This window comes from Bos indicus, chromosome 3 (assembly GCF_029378745.1).
Source record: "Bos indicus isolate NIAB-ARS_2022 breed Sahiwal x Tharparkar chromosome 3, NIAB-ARS_B.indTharparkar_mat_pri_1.0, whole genome shotgun sequence".
In the NCBI taxonomy this organism is placed as follows: Eukaryota; Metazoa; Chordata; class Mammalia; order Artiodactyla; family Bovidae; genus Bos; species Bos indicus.
The window spans coordinates 9,244,807-9,265,279 of record NC_091762.1 but is presented as its reverse complement, the minus strand read 5'-3'; positions in this window follow the sequence as shown (position 1 = coordinate 9,265,279).

Here is a 20,473-nt window from a genome sequence, read left to right as displayed (position 1 = left end):
GGTAATTTGATCTCTGGTTCCTCTGCCTTTTCTAAAACCAGCTTGAACTTCTGGAAGTTCACAGTTCACATATTGTTGAAGCCTGGCTTGGAGAATTTTGAGCATTACTTTGCTAGCATGTGAGATGAGTGCGATTGTGTGGTAGTTTGAACATCCTTTGGCATCGCTTTTCTTTGGGATTGGGGTGAAAAGTGACCTTTTCCAGTCCTGTGGTCACTGCTGAGTTTTCCAAATATGCTGGCATATTGAGTGCAGCACTTTTACTGCATCATCTTTTAGGGTTTGAAATAGCCCAACTGGAATTCCATCACCTCCACTAGCTTTGTTTGTAGTGATGCTTCCTAAGGCCCACTTGACTTCACATTTCAGGATGTCTGGCTCTAGGTGAGTGTGAGTGATCACACCATTGTGATTATCTGGGTCTTGAAGATCTGTTTTGTACAGTTCTGTGTATTCTTGCCACCTCTTCTTAGTACCTTCTGCTTCTGTTAGGTCCATACCATTTCTGTCCTTTATCGAGCCCATCTTTGCATGAAATGTTCTCTTGGTATCTAATTTTCTTGAAGAGATCTCTAGTCTTTCCCATTCTATTGTTTTCCTCTATTTCTTTACACTGATCACTGAGGAAGGCTTTCTTATCTCTTCTTGCTATTCTTTGGAACTCTGCATTCAAATGGGTATATCTTTCCTGTTCTCCTTTGCTTTTTGCTTCTCTTCTTTTCACAGCTATTTGTAAGGCCTCCTCAGACAGCCATTTCGCTTTTTTGCTTTTCTTTTTCTTGGGATAGTCTTGATCCCTGTTGCCTGTACAATGTCATGAACTTCTGTCCATAGTTCATCAAAGACTCTATCAGATCTAGTCCCTTAAATCTATTTTTCACTTCTACTGTATAATCATAAGGGATTTGATTTAGGTCATACCTGAATGGTCTAGTGGTTTTTCCCTACTTTCTTCAATTTAAGTCTGAATTTGGCAATAAGGAGTTCATGATCTGAGCCACAGTCAGTCCCAGTCTTGTCTTTGCTGATTGTATAGAGTTTCTCCACCTTTGGCTGCAAAGAATATAATCAGTCTGATTTAGACATTGACCATCTGGTGATGTCCATGTGTAAAGTCTTCTCTCGTGTTGTTGGAAGAGGGTGTTTGCTATGACCAGTGCAGTCTCCTGGCAAAACTCTATAAGCCTTAGCCCTACTTCATTCCGTACTCCAAGGCCAAATTTGCCTGTTACTCCAGGTGTTTCTTGACTTCCTACTTTGCATTCCAGTCCCCTATAATGAGAAGGACACCTTTTTTGGGTGTTAGTTCTAAAAGGTCTTGTAGGTCTTCGTAGAACTGTTCAACTTCAGCTTCTTCAGCATTACTGGTTGGGGCATAGACTTGGATTACTGTGATATTGAATGGTTTGCCTTGGAAATGAACAGAGATTATTATGTCATTTTTGAGATTGCATCCAAGAACTGAATTTCAGACCCTTTTGTTGACTATGATGGCTACTCCATTTCTTCTAAGGGATTCTTGCCCACAGTAGTAGATATAACAGTCATCTGAGTTAAATTCAGATGGGTGAGTTAAATTCACCCATCCCAGTCCATTTTAGTTCACTAATTCCTAAATGTCGATTTTTTGCCATCTCCTGTTTGACCGCTTCCAATTTGCCTTGATTCATGGACCTAACATTCCAGGTTTCTATGCAATATTGCTTTTTACAGCATTGGACTTTGCTTCCATCACTAGTCATATCCACAACTGGGTATTGTTTTTGCTTTGGCTCTGTCTCTGTGTTCTTTCTGGAGTTATTTTTCCACTCTTCTCCAGTAACATATTGGGCACTACCAACCTGGAGAGTTCATCTTTCAGTGTCAAAACTTTTTGCGTTTTCATACTGTTCATGGGGTTCTCAAGGCAAGAATACTGAAGTGGTTTGCCATTCCTTTCTCCAGTGGACCTCATTTTGTCAGAACTCTCCACCATGACCTGTCCATCTTGAGTACCCTATGTGGCATGGCTCATAGTTTCATTGAGTTGGACAAGGCTTTTGTCAATGTGATTAGATTGTTTACTTTTCTGTGACTGTAGTTTCAGTCTCTGCCCTCTGATGCCCTCTCCAAGGGCCTACCATCTTATTGGGGTTTCTCTGACCTTGGACGTGGGGTATCTCCTCATGGCTGCTGCTCCTGACCTTGGACGTGGGGTATCTCCTCTTGGCCGCTCGCCATTCACTATTAGTATGGGGTAATTCCTTATTGGTGTGAACCCTCCCCCCAACCCCTGCCCCATCAACATAGGAACTGGGTACAGAACATTTTGGAACCATTAAGCAATGACTCCCTGATTACCTTGTCCTTCAACCTCTACCAACCTCTAATCTATGTTCCATATCTATGAATTTTCTTTCCCTAGATACCTCATATAAGAGGAATCATGCAATCCTTACCCTTTTGTGCTTGGCTAATTTTACATAGCATGTCTTTAAGATTAATCCATTTGGAGCATGTATCAGAATTTTGTTCTATTTTTTATGGCTGAATAATATTCCATCATTTGTATATATATGACTGAGTCCAAGCTCACTCTACTTGTCAAACAACAGGTCAGTTAATCAAAAGACAAGATGTTGAAACAAGGAATACAACTTTATTTGGAAAGCCAGCTGACTGAGAGAGGGGCAGACTAAAGTCTCAAAATAGCCATTTTATCGGGGTCTGGATGCCAGGTTTTTTATAGATCAGAGAGTGGGAGAGGTGAGGAGGTAAAGTTAAAAAGGTCATTAATCTTACAGATATTTCCTGGAATGGCTAGCCTTGGGGGGATGTGTTAATTTCTTCCTTCCTGTAGCCATCCACAGGTGGACAGGGTCCTGAACAAAGATTCAGGCAGAGGGGCAGGGTTCTCTGAGACAGGTCATTCTGTATGGACAGTATCCTTTTAGTGAACAAAAGCAATGGGAAACAAAGCAAAGCAAAGGGAAAAAACAAACAGATCCAACATGGAGACCATTCTTCCCTGTAACATATATACTACATTTTCTTCATTTATTCATCTGCTTATGGACATTTTTCATATCCCCTGCTTTTGAAAGATCCACTTTGCTTCTGTGAAAGACCTACATTAGTACCTGTTTTCGCTAACTGAAGGAAATTCAAAGATGATTTTTGCATTTGTGAATAAAGGCAAAAAAGCAAAAATCGTATTGAACATTTGTTTTGCAAGAACTTTTACAGAGGCAATATACACCCTGAGCATTGAGAGTGACACCACCAAGCTTCTTCCCCTGGAACTACTTGGCATATCGGCATCAAGCTGCTGTAACTTTGAACTGTGTCGGTGATTTATCTTGATTTATTTTGTGCATCTGTTAATAAGATGTTTCCTAAAGCAATTGCTTCTTTGGTTTATGCTCTCTCTGCTTACAAAAGGTTTCAGAGGGACACTCTAGTTTTGGATAGCAGGGGGAAATCTGTATTGTGAATAATGCTACAGTGAACATTGGAGCATGTGTATCTGTTTAAGTGTTTCCTTTCATACAATAATTCTATGTTTAGCTTTTGTCCTAAACTGTTTTCCATGGTGTTTTCTACACCATTCTACATTCACACCAGCAATACGCAAGAGTTTCAATTTCTCCACATCCTTGCCAAAGTTTGTTCTTTTTTTTTTTTTTAATAATAACCATCCTAATGGATGTTAAGTAATAGCTCATTGTGGTTTTGATCTGCATTTCTTTAATGATTAGTGATGTTGAACATCTTTCCATATGCTTATTAGCCATTAGTAATTTTTCTTTGGAGAAATGTCTATTCAAGTATTTTGTCTACTCAAGCCTTAAATTTTTTGTCGTTATTGAGTTATAAGAGTTCTTTATGTATTTTAGATCTTAATCACTTACCAGATATATGATCTGTAAATATTTTCTTCCATTTTGGAGTTGTGTTACTTAATAGTATCTTTTTTTTTTTTTTTACTTTTTTATTTTTAATTGAAGGAAATTTGCTTCACAGTATTGTGTTGGCCTCAGCACACATCAACATGAGTCAGTCATAAGTATACATGTGTCCCCTCTCTCTTTAACTTCCCTCCCACCCCTTCCCACCCCTCTAGGTTGTTACAGAGCCCCGATTTTAGTTTCTTGAGTCATATAGCAAATTCCCATTAGTTATATATTTTACAAATGGTGTATATGCTTCCATGCTGTAGTATCATTTGATGTACAAAAGTTTTTAGTTCAAGTGAAAATTGATTTACCTGTTTTTCTTTTTTTCTTTTGGTGTCTATGCCTTTGGTGTCGTATTCAAGAAATCATTGCCAAATCCAACATTATGAAGGCTTTCCCCTTTGTTTTCTTCTAAGTGTTTTATATTCTTAGCTTTGATATTTATCTCTTTGATACATTTGAGTTGGCTATTGTACATTGTTTAAGGCAAGATTCACCTTCATTCTTTTGCATACAGATGTCTAGTTTTCCCAGCACCATTTGTTGAAAAGACTGTTCTTCCCCTATTGCATGTTCTTAGTATCCTTGTTAAAAATCATTTGTCCATATATTTGAAGGCTTATATCTGGTCTCTCTGTTTTATTCCACAGGTCTCTATGTCTATCTTATGCCCCTGCCACACTATTTTGATTATTGTAGCTTTGTAGTAAGTTTTGAAATCAGAAAGTGTGAGTCCTTCAGCTTTGTTCTTTTTCAAGATTGGTCATTCAGGATTAAATTTACTCAAATACATTTTTTTTTGAATCTGTCAAAATGATTATTTCTTTTCTCCCCTTTAATATGTATTAACAAAACACTGCAATAAAATAGTTCTTTAACAAAATATAATCCAAGTCTTGAAAGAGAGAAATCTTCAACCTAGAATACTCTACTTAATAAGATTATCATTTAGAATAGGAGAAGAAATAAAGAATTTCTAAGACAAACAAAAACTAAAACAGTACTTTGAAAAGAAGTACTGAAAGGTCATCTCTGAACAGAAAAGAATCAAGAGGCAATAGGAAGGGAGAAATTGAAAAACAAATCACTTAAATTGACCAGTATACAGATCAAAAAGAGGAAAAACTATTTGTGAAAGCAACGATAAACACAAGGAATGGGAAAAGAATAAACATAAAGATGTAAAAGGGAACATCAAAATTATAAAATGTGGGGAAGAAGAGTAACAAAATGCATATTCTTTTTCTTTTTTTTTTTTAGAATGTGCTTGAGCCTATATGATTATTAGTCTAAAGCAAGCAGATATAGGAAGGGGTTAACATACTTGAGAAACAGGGAAATCACAAATAGTAAAATATACAATAAATTCACAAAAAACCTAAATGAAGAGACCACAAGCATAAAATAAAAGGAAAATTTTTCAAGCCACAAAAAGAAAAGCAGAAAAAAAGAGAAAGGAACAAAGATGAAACAAAGAATCAACTGAGAAACAAGGTTTGAAATGACAATAAATATATATGTATCAGTGAAAGTGAAAGTGTTAGTCACTTAGTTGTGTCCGACTCTTGTGACACAATGGACTATATAGTCCACCAGGCTCCTCTGTCCATGGAATTCTGCAGGCAAGAATACTGGGTTGGGTTGCTACCTCAAATGTCAATGAACTAAATGCTCCAATCAAAAGACGTAGAGTGACAGATTGGATAAAAAATAAGAGCCCATAAAATCCTGCATGCAAGAGACCCACTTTAGGGCAAAGGACACATATGGATTTCAAGTGAGGAGCTGGAAAAAGACATTTCATGAGAACAGAAATGACAAGAAAGGAGGAATTGCAATACTAATATTAGGCAAAACAGATGTTAAAGAAAAGGCTATGAAGAAAAATAAAGAAGGATACTACATAATTATAAAATGATCTATACAAAAAGAAGATTTTACACTCATCAATATATATGCATCTAATATAGAAGTGGGCTTACCTAGTGGCTCAGCTGGTAAAGAATCTGTTAGCAATGCGGGAGATGTAGGTTTGATCCCTGGGTCAGGAAGATACCCTGAAGAAGGGAATGGCTACCCACTCCAATATTCTTGTCCAGAAAATCCCATGGACAGAGGAGCCTGGCAAGCTACAGTCCATAGGGTCACAAAGAGTTGGACATGACTTAGCAACTAAGCAAATACAAATGCTAACAGACATAAAGGGAGAAACTGATGGAATACAATAATATTAGGAGACTTTAACACCCTACTCACATCAAAAGATAGATCTTCAAGAATCAATAAGGCAACAGAGGTCCTAAATGATACAATAAAACATTTAGACTTAATTGATATTTTCAGGATACTACATCCAAAAAAAGCCAGAATATACATTTTTTCCAAGTTCACATGAAACATTCTCCAGTACTGACCTCATCTTAGAGCACAAAACTAACCTCAATCAAATTAAGAGTAGAGAAATTATTTCAAGCATTTCTGAGCACAAGGGCATGAAACTAGAAGTCAATCACAGGAAAAGAAATGAGAAAAAATGAATATATGAAAACTAAATGATATTTACTAAAAAACAAATGGGTTAATGATGAAATCAAAAAGGTAAATAAAAATACTTTGAGACAAATGACAATGAAAACACAACCTACAAAATTCTATGAGATGCAGCAAAAGCAATTCTTAGAGTGAAGTTCATAGTGATATAGGTCTTCATAAAACAAAAACAAACAAAAGACAAGAAAAATATCATGTAAAAAACCTAACCTACTACCAAGAAGAATTGGAAAAAAGAAGAACAAGCAAAACTTAAACTTAGCAGAAGGAAGGAAATAATAAATACCGGGGGGGGGGGAGGGGGGTGTAGGAAATAAATACAATAGAGATTAAAAATGAGAGAGAAAAAAAATCAACAAAACCAAGAACTGATTCTTTGAAAGGGTAAACAAAACTGACAACCCCCTGGCCAGGTTCACCAAGAAGAAAAGAGAAAGAACCCAAATCTGACTGATAACCACAGAAATAAGAGAATACTATAAACAATTATATACAAAAATATTTGACAGCCTGGAAGAAATGGACAATTTTCTAGAAACATCAGCTCAGTAGAGTCACTCAGTCATGTCCCACTTTTTTCGACCCCATGAACTGCAGCATGCCAGGCCTCGCTGTCCATCACCAACTCCCAGAGTTTACTCAAACTCATGTCCATCGAGTCGGTGATGCTATCCAGCCATCTCATCCTCTGTCATCCCCTTCTCCTCCCACCTTCAATTTTCCCCAGCATCAAGGTCTTTTCCAGTGAGTTAGCTCTTCACATCAGGTGGCCAAAGTATTGGAGCTTCAGTTTCAGCATTAGGCCTTCCAATCAATATTCAGGACTGATTTCCTTTAGGATGGACTAGTTGGATCTCCTTGCTGTCCAAGGGACTCTCAAGAGTCTTCTCCAACACCACAGTTCAAAAGCATCAATTCTTCGGCACTCAGCTTTCTTTATGGTCCAACTCTCACATCCATACATGACTACTGGAAAAACCATAGCCTTGACTAGACAGACCTTTGTTGACAAAGTAATGTCCTGCTTTTTAATATGCTGTCTAAGTTGGTCATAGCTTTTCTTCCAAGGAGCAAGCATATTTTAATTTCATGGCTGCAGTCACTATCTGCAGTGATTTCCGAGCCCAAGAAAACAAAGTCTGTCACTGTTTCCATTATTTCCCCATCTATTTGCTGTGAAGTGATGGGACCGGATGCCATGTTCTTAGTTCTTTGAATGTTGACTTTTAAGTCAGCTTTTTCATTCTCCTCTTTCACTTTCATCAAGAGGCTTTTTAGTTCTTCTTCACTTTCTGCCATAAAGGTGGTGTCATCTGCATATCTGAGGTTATTGATATTTCTCCTGGCAGTCTCGATTCAAACTTGTGCTTCATCTAGCCCAGCATTTTGTGTGGTGTACTCTGCATATGCATTAAATAAACAGGGTGACAATATACAGCCTGGACCTACTTATTTCCCAATTGGAAACCAGTCTATTGTTCCATGTCCAGTTCTGTTGCTTCCTGATTTGCATACAGATTTCTCAGGTGGTCTGGTATTCCCATCTCTTGAAGAATTTTCCAGTTTGTTGTGATCCACACAGTCAATGGCTTTGGCATAGTTCATAAAGCAGAAGTAGATATTTTTCTGGAACTTTCTTGCCTTTTCTATGATCCAATGGATGTTGGCAATTTAATCTCTGGTTCCTATGTCTTCTCTAAATCCAGCTACAACATCTGGAAGTTCTCAGTTCACGTACTGTTGAAGTCTACCTTGGAGAATTTTGAGCATCACTTTGCTAGCATGTGAGATGAGTGCAATTATGCAACAGTTTGAACATTCTTTGGCATTGCCTTTCTTTGGGATTGGGGTGAAAAGTGACCTTTTCCAGTCCTGTGGCCTCTGCTGAGTTTTCCAAATGTGCTGGCATATTGAGTGCAGCACTTTCACAGCATCGTCTTTTAGGATTTGAAATAATTCAGCTGGAATTCCACCACCTCCACTAGCTTTGTTCATAGTGATGCTTCCTAAGGCCCACTTGACTTCATATTCCAGAACGTCTGGCTCTAGTTGAGTGATCACACTATCGTAGTTATCTGGGTCATTAAGATCTTCATGTGTGTTGTTCTGTGTATTCTTGACACCGCTTCTTAATTTCTCCTGCTTCTGTTAGGTCCATATCTTTTCTGTCCTTTATTGTGCCTATATTTGCATGAAATGTTCCCTTGGTATCTCTAATTTTCTTGAAGAGATCTCTAGCCTTTCCCATTCTATTGTTTTCCTCTATTTCTTTGCACTGATCACGTAGGAAGGCTTTCATAATCTCTCCTTGCTATTCTTTGGAACTCTGCATTCAAATGGGTATATGTTTCCTTTTCTCCTTTGCCTTTAGTTTATCTTCTTTACTCAGCTATTTGTAAGGCTTCCTCAGACAACCATTTTTGCCTGTTTGCATTTCTTTTTCTTGGAGATGGTTTTGATCCCTGCCTCCTGTACCATGTCATGAACCTCCATCCATAGATCTTCAGGCACTCTGTCTGTCAGATCTAATCCCTTGAATCTACTTGTCACTTCCACTGTATAATTGTAAGGGATTTGATTTAGGTCATGCCTGAATGGTCTAGTGGTTTTCCCTAATTTCTTCAATTTAAGTCTGAATTTAGAAATAAGGAGTTCATGATTTGAGCCACAGTCAGCTCCCAGTCTAGAAACATACACCTCCTCAAAACTGAATAAAAAATATATAATTTGAACACACCGATCACTAGATGTGAAGCAGAATCTTTAATGAAAAAAAAAAAAAAAAAAAAAACAACAACAACAAAAACTTCAAACAAAGATTCAAGACCAGAGGGCCTCAGAGTCAAATTCTATCTAACATACACAGAAGAACTTATATAGATTCTTCTCAATCTCTTCCAAAAAAATGAAGAGAAGGGAACAGTTCCAAAAACATTCTATGAAGCCTCCAGCATCCTGATACCAAAGCGAGACTTAATATTGAGATTAAGTCAAATAATCTTCTATAAAAAATTGAAATTGTTTATTTGTGTATTTCAAGTGGTTTCTTTTGTTAATGAATTCTTCAAACTTAAAAGAGAAGTAAAACTTTTGCAAAATAATGGAACCATTAAAACAACAACAACAACAACAACAACAACTAAGTAGGAGACATAACTTTCCCAGACTTCAGACAATACTAAAAAAGCTACAGTAATCAAAGCAGGTGGTATTGGTACAAAAACAGACATACAGATCAATGGATCTGAGTCAAAAGCCCAGAAATAAACCCATACACTTATGGTCAAGTAATCTTAGACAAAGGAGGCAATAATATAAAATGGAAAAAAGCAGATTCTTCAGCAAGTGGAGCTGGAAGTTTAGGCAGCTGCATGTAAGTCAATGAAGTTAGAACACACCCTCACACCATCCACAAAAACAAACTCAAAATGGATTAAAGACTAGAAGAGAGCACAGACAAAACATTGTCTGACATGAATCACACCAGTGTTTTCTTATGTCCATCTCCCAAGGCAATAGAAATAAAAACAAAAATAAACAGGTGGGACCTACTCAAGCTTACAAGGTTTTGCACAGCAAGCCATAAAAAATCTGAAAAGACAATCTATGGAATGGCAGAGAATATTTGCAAATGGTGCCACAGACAAGGGCTTAATGTATAAAATATACAAAAAACTCATACAATTCAACCAAACAATACAGTCGGAAAAATGGGCAGAAGACTTTAATGGACATTTCTCCAAAGAAGACACACAGATGGCCAATAGGCATGTGAAACTATACTTAACATTATAAATTATTAGCGAAATGCAATCAAAACTACAGTAAGCTACCACCTCACACTAGTCAGAATGGCTATCATTAAAAGTCTACAAATAAATACTGAAGCGGGTGTGGAGAAAAGGGAACCCTCTTACACTGTTGGTGGGAATGTAAGCTGGTACAGCCACTATGGAAAACAGTATGGAGGTTCCTCAGAAAGGTAAAAACAGAGTTACCATATGATTCATACCACTCCTGGAAATATACCAAGACAAAACTATAATTCAAAAAGATACATGTGAATACAAGCACTATTCACAATAGCCAAAACATGGAAATAACTTACATGTCCATTGACAGATGAAAGCATAAAGACATGGTACATATATACAATGGAACAGTACTCAGCCATAAAAAGAATGAAATAATGCCATTTGCAGCAACATGGATGCAAGTAGAGATTATCATACTAAATAAGTCATAAAAAGAAATGTATATACCATGTGATATCACTTACTTGTGGAATCTAAAATGTAGCACAAATGAACCCATCTACAAAAACAGAAACAGACTCAGACATAGAGAACAGACTTGTGGTTGCAAAGGGGAAAGTGGGGAGGGGGAGGGATGGACTGGGAGTTTGGGGTTGATAGCTGCAAATTATTACATTTAGAATGGATGAATAACAAGGTCCTGGTGTATAGCACAAGGAACTATAATCACTATCCTGAGATAAACCATGTTGGGAAAAAATATAAAAACACAATGTACATATGTGTATAATGGAATCACTGCTGTACAGCAGAGATTGGCACAACATTGTAAATCAACTATATTTCAAAAAGATTTCTTAAAGATAAACCATTTTTGCATTTTGGAGAGAACATCTACTTGATTGTACTTTTTCCCCTTTAATTCCTTGCTTGGTTCAATTTAATAAAATTTGAATTAAGATTTTGAATATTTATATTTGCAGGTAAGACTGGTTTATATAAGGAGTTGACAAATGACAGGGTTTTTTTTTTTTTTTCTGTAAAGGTCAAGATAGTGACTATTTTAGACTTGGGTCTATTTGGTCTCTTTGCAACTACTCCACTTTGCTCTTGTAGCATGAGAGCAGTCACAGTCAATAAATGAATGAGTATTGGGAGTGTTCTAGTAAAATTTTATTAACACTGAATTTTGAATTTCATAAATTTTTGTATATTATCAAATATTGTTCTTCTTTTGAATTCTTCCAATTTTTAAAAGCTGTAAAAACTATTCTTAACCTACGAGCTATATAAGAATACCTAATAGGCTGGATTTGTCCATAGGATGCAGTTTGCTGATTTCTGCTCCATATTTTTCTTTTCAGGGAATCATCCTTTAGTAGTTTGGAATCAAAGTTATACTAATAGTGCTCAGTGAATTTTGAAGTTTTCCAGTATTTTCTTTGCTTTAAAACAGTTAAAATTACATAGAAATTATCATCTCATTAATGGCGGTAGAACAAGTTCACAAGACCTTCTAGGCTCCGTGCCTTTTGGGGTATTAGATGACAATATCTTTTCCATTTTTTTCTCTGACTAAAGAAGTTCTAGTTATAAACTTTGAGCTTATGAACGCCTGTGGATGGAAAGGTATATACCAGAGCAATTTATTGGTTCTGCCTGCCACCAGATGGCATTGTCACATCTGTGTTTTGGAAAGATCACTCTGGCTATGGTGTAGAGCAGTGGTGACCAATCCTTTTGACACCCAGGATGAGTTTTGTGGAAGACAGTTTTTCCATAGACTGGTAGGGTTGGTGGGGGTCAGGGTGGGAGTGGGATGGCTTCAGGATAATTCAAGCTCCTTATGTTTATTGCACACTTTGTTTCTATTATTATTACGTCATCTCCACCTCAAATCAGCAGGCATTAGATCCTGGAGGTTGGGGACCCCTGGTGTAGAGAATGGGTTGGATCAGGGCAAGTGTGACTACAGGAGGTAAAGTGCTGTTGTCCAGGTAAGAGATGATAGTGGCTTGACTACTGTAGCTACTAGTGGATGAAAGAAGAAAAGTTGGATGGATTATAAAAACATTCACGGAGGTAAGTGCGGGATTTTCATGACCACTTCCACGTTCAATGGTTCACTATGAGGATGTGTAGGATCCAGCATATGTTTATACTCATGGCTATGAGTAATTACAGTGAATAGATACAAAGTAAAATCAGTGAAAGGGAATGGTACATAGAATGATATCCAGGAGAAGCCAAAATACAAGCTTGCAAAAGTCTTCTCCCAGTGGAGTCACATAGACTGTCCTTAATTCCTCAAGTGACATGTGATGACAGTACATGTGTCATCACAATGTTTGCTGCTAGGGAAGTTTACCTGAGCCTAGGTTTCTAGGGTTTTTATCAGTAGTCACTGTCTTCCTAGCATGTACAAAATTTCAGAATCCAAAAAGGAAAGCAGGTGTTCAGCACAAAGCAAATTGTTTGTATAGTTTTAAGTTCAGTGAATTGCTCTTAGGAAATGGAAGAATCTCCCTAAAACCAAGTTCCTATACACTAGCTAAGAGTCAACCTTGTAAGTACACCTTTCAAAGGATAATAGCCTTAAGTCTGTATTGTTAAGGTTAACTCTTTTCTGTGTTTTCTAATCCTTAACCATGCTTTCTGCAGAGGAAGTAAAGTCAGTATTTTTCTACTGTGTATCCACCCAAAGGTTGGAAACTTATTAAGGAAATACGATTTAGGAATAAATAGCTTTGTCATTGAGACATGTGCCAAAGGATTGTCATAGTCCAGCTAAGGTAAGGCAGTTAAAGGCTGTAAAAACTGTTGCATCTTCACTAATTAATCAAGATATTATACATTGAGGACTTCCTCTGTAACTTGTGCAGGATCAGACATTGTGGTTACAAATGATGAGCAAAATCAGATGTGATCTGCCTCCTGATGGAGCTCACAGTCCAGTGGGGAAAGAGAGAAATTAATCAAATAATCATGAGGAGAGATATTTAAAGACAAATTATAAAAACTGCTGTTGTAGAAAGAGATCTAGAACAATCAGAGTAAAAACAGGCATCAGACATGGCCTGAGGACTAGGAAGACTTCCCCAAGAAAGGGACATTTGAGCTGAGCCCTGACGAATGAGTGGGCATTAACAAAGTGAAGTTGTGTATTAGAGGCAGTGAGGGTAAGGAGTCAGTGATAAAGCATTTCAGACAGAGGGAGAGGCTTAAGGCTAATGTTTAGATTAAATTAAATGAAATCTGCCAGAACCTCAGAGGGCACTAGAAAAACACCACGAATTTTGTTTTTTTACTTTACAATATTGTATGGTTTTTGCAGAAAAATTTTAAAATCTTCTCAAGATTATCTGTATCTGTTTATAGAGTCCTTCACAAGGACCCTGAAATGGGTTCAATTTCAGCCCAACAAGAAAACAATAAAGAGATTTATCTGTGGGAGGCCAAGCATATTTGCAAAGAGTTGCTCAGAGCAAAGGATGTGAAGCTTCTTTGATAAGTTAGACTAAAGGAAGTGGTTTCATATCTAGAAGCTTCCATTTGCTATTTCACATTATCACCTTTTAGCAAGTCACTTAAGTTTTACAAAACATCCTGAGGCCCTTCACCCACAGTTCTGAGGTAACCACACCTAGTCTCCTCATCAAAAAAGGTGGCACTGTGGATGATCCAGACAATCCTACTCTCCAGTTCCCTAGAAACAGGCTCTGAAAGTGGTTTCCAAGACTTCTTTTCTACTGTTGATATATGGGTCCCAATCTGAGTTCAGTTCAACAAATATTTATTAAGCTGTCTTAGGCAATGACCCCACGTCTGAGGTCAGGGGCGGCGGCCGAGAGGAGCTATCCCACATCCGAGGTAAGGGCCGGTGGCTGAGAGTGCCAGGCTGCGACGGTTCAGGAGTGGCTGAGAGGAGCTACCTCCCACACGAGGCCAGAGCGGGCAGCCAGGAGGAGCTACCCCATGCCCGAGGTCAGGGGCGGTGGATGAGAGGAGCAACCCCACGTCCAAGGAGCGGTGGCTGCGCAGGCACAGGAGGGCCCAAGAGAGCTACTCCACGTCCAAAGTCAGGAGGGGTGGTGGTGAGTAGATACCCCTTGTCCAAGGTAAGGAGGAGAGGCTGTGCTTTGCTGGAGCAGCCGTGAAGAGATACCCCACGTCCAAGGTAAGAGAAACCCAAGTAAGATGGTAAGTGTAGTGAAAGGGCATCAGAGGGCAGACTCACTGAAACCATAATTACAGAAAACTAGTCAATCTAATCACATGGACCACAGTCTGGTCTAACTTAATGAAACTAAGCCATGCCGTGTGGGGCCACCCAAGACAGGCAGGCCATGGTGGAGAGACAGAATGTGGTCCACTGGAGAAGAGAATGGCAAACCACTTCAGTATTCTTGCCTTGAGAACCCCATGAACAGTATGAAAAGGAAAAATAATAGGATACTGAAAGAGGAACTCCCCAGGTCAGTAGGTGCCCAATATGCTACTGGAGATCAGTGGAGAAATAACTCCAGAAAGAATGAAGGGATGGAGCCAAAGCAAAAACAATACCCAGTTGTGGATGTTACTGGTGATAGAAGCAAGGTCCAATGCTGTAAAGAGCAATATTGCATAGGAACCTGGAATGTTAGGTCCATGAATCAAGGCAAATTGGAAGTGGTCAAACAGGAGATGGCAAGAGTGAATGTTGACATTCTAGGAATCAGCGAACTAAACTGGACTGCCATGGGTGAATTTAACTCAGATGACCATTATATCACTACTGAGGGCAGGAATCCCTTAGAAGAAATGGAGTAGCCATCATAGTCAACAAGAGAGTCTGAAATGCAGTACTTGGATGTAATCTTAAAAATGACAGAATGATCTCTGTTCATTTCCAAGGCAAAAAATTCAATGTCACAGTAATCCAAGTCCATGCCCCAACCAGTAACGCTGAAGAACTGAAGACCTTTTAGAACTAACACCCAAAAAAATGTCCTTTGCATTATAGGGGACTGGAATGCAAAAGTAGGAAGTCAAGAAACACCTGGGGTAACAGGCAAATTTGGCCTTGGAATACAGAATGAAGCAGAGCAAAGGCTAATAGAGTTTTGTGAAGAGAATGCACTGGTCATAGCAAACACCCTCTTGCAACAACACAAGAGAAGACTCTACACATGGACATCACCAGATGGTCAACACCGAAATCAGATTGATATATTCTTTGCAGCCAAAGATGGAGAAGCTCTACACAGTAAGCAAAAACAAGACGGGAGCTGACTGTGGCTCAGATCATCAACTCCTTATTGCCAAATTCAGACTTAAATTGAAGAAAGTAGGGAAAAACCACTAGACCATTCAGGTATGACCTAAATCAAATCCCTTATGATTATACAGTAGAAGTGAGAAATAGATTTAAGGGATTAGATCTGATAGAGTGCCTGATGAACTATGGACTGAGGTTCGTGACATTGTACAGGAGACAGGGATCAAGACCATCCCCATGGAAAAGAAATGCAAAAAAGCAAAATGGCTGTCTGGGGAGGACGTACAAATAGCTGTGAAAAGAAGAGAAGCGAAAAGCAAAGAAGAAAAGGAAAGACATAAGCATCTGAATGCAGAGTTCCAAAGAATAGCAAGAGGAGATAAGAAAGCCTTCCTCAGTGATCAATGCAAAGAAATAGAGGAAAACAACAGAATGGGAAAGACTAGAGACCTCTTCAAGACAATTAGAGATACCAAGGGAATGTTTCATGCAAAGATGGGCTCGATAAAGGACAGAAATGGTATGGACCTAACAGAAGCAGAAGATATTAAGAAGAGGTGGCAAGAATACACAGAACTGTACAAAACAGATCTTCAAGACCCAGATAATCACAATGGTGTGATCACTCACACTCACCTAGAGCCAGACATCCTGGAATGTGAAGTCAAGTGGGCCTGAGAAAGCATCACTACGAACAAAGCTAGTGGAGGTGATAGAATTCCAGTTGAGCTATTCCAAATCCTGAAAGCTGATGCTGTGGAAGTGCTGCACTCAATATGCCAGCAAATTTGGAAAACTCAGCAGTGGCCACAGGACTGGAAAAGGTCAGTTTTCATTCCAATCCCAAAGAAAGGCAATGCCAAAGAATGCTCAAACTACTGCACAATTGCACTCATCTCACACGCTAGTAAAGTAATGCTCAACATTCTCCAAGCCAGGCTTCAGCAATACGTGAACTGTGAACTTCCAGAAGTTCAAGCTGGTTTTAGAAAAGGCAGAGGAACCAGAGATCAAATTGCCAACATCTGCTGGATCATGGAAAAAGCAAGAGAGTTCCAGAAAAACATCTCCTTCTGCTTTATTGATTATGCCAAAGCCTTTGACTGTGTGGATCACAATAAACTGTGGAAAATTCTGAAAGAGATGGGAATACCAGAACACCTCACCTGCCTCTTGTGAAACCTATATGCAGGTCAGGAAGCAACAGTTAGAACTGGACATGGAACAACAGACTTGTTCCAAATAAGAAAAAGAGTACGTCAAGGCTGTATATTGTCACCCTACTTATTTAACCTATATGCAGAGTACATCATGAGAAACCCTGGGCTGGAAGAAGCACAAGCTGGAATCAAGATTGCCAGGAGAAATATCAATAACCTCAGATATGCAGATGATGCCACCCTTATGGCAGAAAGTGAAGAGGAACTACAAAGCCTCTTGATTAAAGTGAAAGAGGACAGTAAAAAAGTTGGCTTAAAACTCAACATTCAGAAAACAAAGATCATGGCATCTGGTCCCATCACTTCATGGGAAATAGATGGGGAAATGGTAGAAACAGTGTCAGACTTTAATTTGGGGGGCTCCAAAATCACTGCAGATGGTGATTTCAGCCATGAAATTAAAAGACGCTTGCTCCTTGGAAGGAAAGTTATGACCAACCTAGATAATATATTCAAAAGCAGATACATTACTTGGCCAACAAAGGTCCGTCTAGTCAAGGCTATGGTTTTTCCAGTGGACATGTATGGATGTGAGAGTTGGACTGTGAAGAAAGCTGAGCACTGAAGAATTGATGCTTTTGAAGCATCAATTTTGAAGTGGTGTTGGAGAAGACTCTTGAGAGTCCCTTGGACTGCAAGGAGACCCAACTAGTCCATTCTAAAGGAGATCAGTCCTGGGTGTTCTTTGGAAGGAATGATGCTAAAGCTGAAACTCCAGTACTTTGGCCACCTCATGTGAAGAGTTGACTCTTTGGAAAAGACTCTGATGCTGGGAGGGATTGAGGGCAGGAGGAGAAGGGGACGACAGAGGATGAGATGGCTGGATGGCATCACCAACTCGATGGACATGAGTTTGAGTGAACTCCAGGAGTTGGTGATGGACAGGGAGGCCTGGTGTGCTGCGATTCATGGGGTTGCAAAGAGTCGGAAACAACTGAACGACTGAACTGAACTGAGGCAATGGCTTCTGTGATGAGTGCTGTTAGTGGAAAGATGAATAAGACATACTTTTTTCCTGGAGGGAGATGGGCCCCAAACATGTGACTAAGTGCCTAATTTCTCTGTTTCTAGGATGATCAAGGTAGAACTCCCTGCTCCATCTCTAACCATATGGCTCTGCTGCACTCCAGTTTCTTGTTTCTGATACCCTGTCTTTAGATTTTCCATCCTGTCTCAGGATCCTGGTCATGCCTCTTGCATCAGACTTCATTTTTGCTATTCTGTTTCTGAATTCCCCTCAGCCCAAGGTGCCTTTATGTCTCCTCAGGGTCTGAGTTCTCAGCTTTACAGAGCCTTTGTCATAGTGTTAATAGAGCATTTGCTGCTTTAGCTACTTACCTTATCTCTTATTTTCTTGTGAAAAACAAAGATAAGAAAAGAATAGAAGCATCATCACATACTTTTTCTGTTTACTTGTTGAAATGAAGCCTGTGGTCTCATTTCTTAGGCACTTACAATGTGTAAATAATTTTATTAATGGAAATTTACAAATGCAAGAAATAAAAGATGACATGGAGAAAAGACAAGCTACCCTGTTACAATCATGGCATCTAGCTTCTGAAATAGACTTAGGTAGCATTTACTGCTAGTGAGCATGTGTGCTGTGCTTAGTCACTCAGTCGTGTCTGACTCTTTGTGACCCCATGGGCTGTAGCCCACCAGGCTTCTCTGTCCATGGGGATTCTCCAGGCAAGAATACTGGAGTGGGTTGTCATGCCCTCCTCCAGGGGATCTTCCCAACCCAGGGATCAAACCCAGGTCTCCCTCATTGAAGGTGGATTCTTTACCATCTGAGCCACCAGGGAAGCCCCAAAGAATGTGTTGCCTCCCCACTGGGGAATTGAATGCCGGTCTCCCACATAACAAATGGGGCTACTCACCACTATACTAATGAGGATGGCACTGGTGAGCATAATCTTCACGTTTGTATTAATCAGTTAATTAATCTAATTCTTTTTTTTTTTTTTTAAGGATCCAAGGTTAATTAGGTACTGCAGACACAAAGAAGAGAAGAGTCTTCTGAGCCAAAACAACTTATTGGCCACCTGGGGACACAGTTGAGAAAATGCCACTGCTATATAATTATCATAGAATATGATAAATGTTACTTTTATGCACTTATGTACTAAATGTTACAGGAGTGTAAACAGGAAGCTATATATTTAGCTTTGGGTGGGAGGTTTTAGTGGAGAAGGAAGTTGTAACTCACTCCAATATTCTTCCTTGAAAAATCCCATGGACAGAGAAGCCTGGCAGGCTACAGTCCATGGGGTTGCAAAGAGTTGCACATAACTGAAGCGACTTAGCAAGCATGCCTGGGAGGTTTTAGAAGGCTACACAAAGAGAGGATACTTGGTCTGATCCTTGAAATATGGAAAAGTCAGAGATAGAAGGGAGAGAAAGGCATTTCAAGTGGAGGACATAGCATGGGCAAAGGCATGAGAGTGGGAAAGGATTTGATATGTTCATGGATCCATGATATTTCTATGTGGCTGGAGCTAGAGAAGAGGCAGGAGAGGGGCCTGGAAACTCTCGATGGGTCAGATTGTTAAGGGGTGAGGTCCCACAGGAAAATGAATTGATAAGTTCCTTGTTTTACAATAGAAAGATTGATTTTTATGTGATAGCAGCCCAGGTAATGAATGTTAAAGGGATGAACTGAAAGACTGGGATGGAGAGACAGAATGTGTTTGAGGATTAGACACATTGAGGGGACATGGTTGAGAGGAGCCATAGAAAGGAGCTGGAACTGACAGACTACCGGGGTCCAGCCCCGGTTGGATCCAGGGATTCCCTTGGGAGGACGGCATCGGCGATTAAAAGGATAGATAAAGAGATAAGGAAAGAATTTTGTAGTTGAGAAAATAGAGGAGAGAAAAGAGGCTGATATTCCTTGGTTTATTCAGAAAGCCAATAAAGCCCCAGCACGGGACTTGCTCTGTTCACATAGGCCCCAGGCGCCCTCTCGAATAGCTGAAGGTGCCCCACCTTAGGCACCTTCTCGAGTGGGTCTTAGAAGCCCAGGCAGGAAAGTGAACGCAGAGGGCCCCTGCGCTCCAGGGAATCAGCCTGAAAAGGAAAAGGAAAGAGAAAGAACGACACGGGGAGACCAAGCCTGATGAGCAAGGCCCACACTTTATTTTCCAAAGTGGTCTTTATACCTTAAATTGTGCATAGAGGATAATGGGGGGGGGGGGGCGGGGAGTGGGTAGAGTCATGCAAGGTCAGCAGTCCTTGATCCTTATCAAAGCCAGGCTTTCTTTCTGCAAACTTATCATATGCAAAAGCTTTAGGTGATTTACATCATCTTCTGGCCAGGAGGCCTGTTAACATTTTATGATCCTTTCTTCAGAAAACTTATTTTTCTCTAAAGGTGATTATTCTAAAGTCAGGCACCACCCTCCAAAAGCATTAGATAAAGTTGCATTCCTATAAGGCAAAAGTGTGGTGGGCTATAACAAGAAAAGAGTTAACTCAAGGGTCCAAGGTTACAAACATTAAAGCTACTACTTACATTTCTATATACCAATTATGTTAATCAATACACTCTCAGGGACACAGTAGGTAAGGGATATGGAAACTTGGCAGCAAGAATTAGCTCAACAAAGAAATCCTCTACTAGTTCTATTCTAACAATTTTAACTCTCTGAGAAACTCTGCATTGTTAGAACATCTTAAGCTTCCCGTGCCTCTCGTGGTTGGGAGGCTGTGAGCAATCACAAACGTAGCTGCAGGAGTCCGAACAAACCTGTCAGG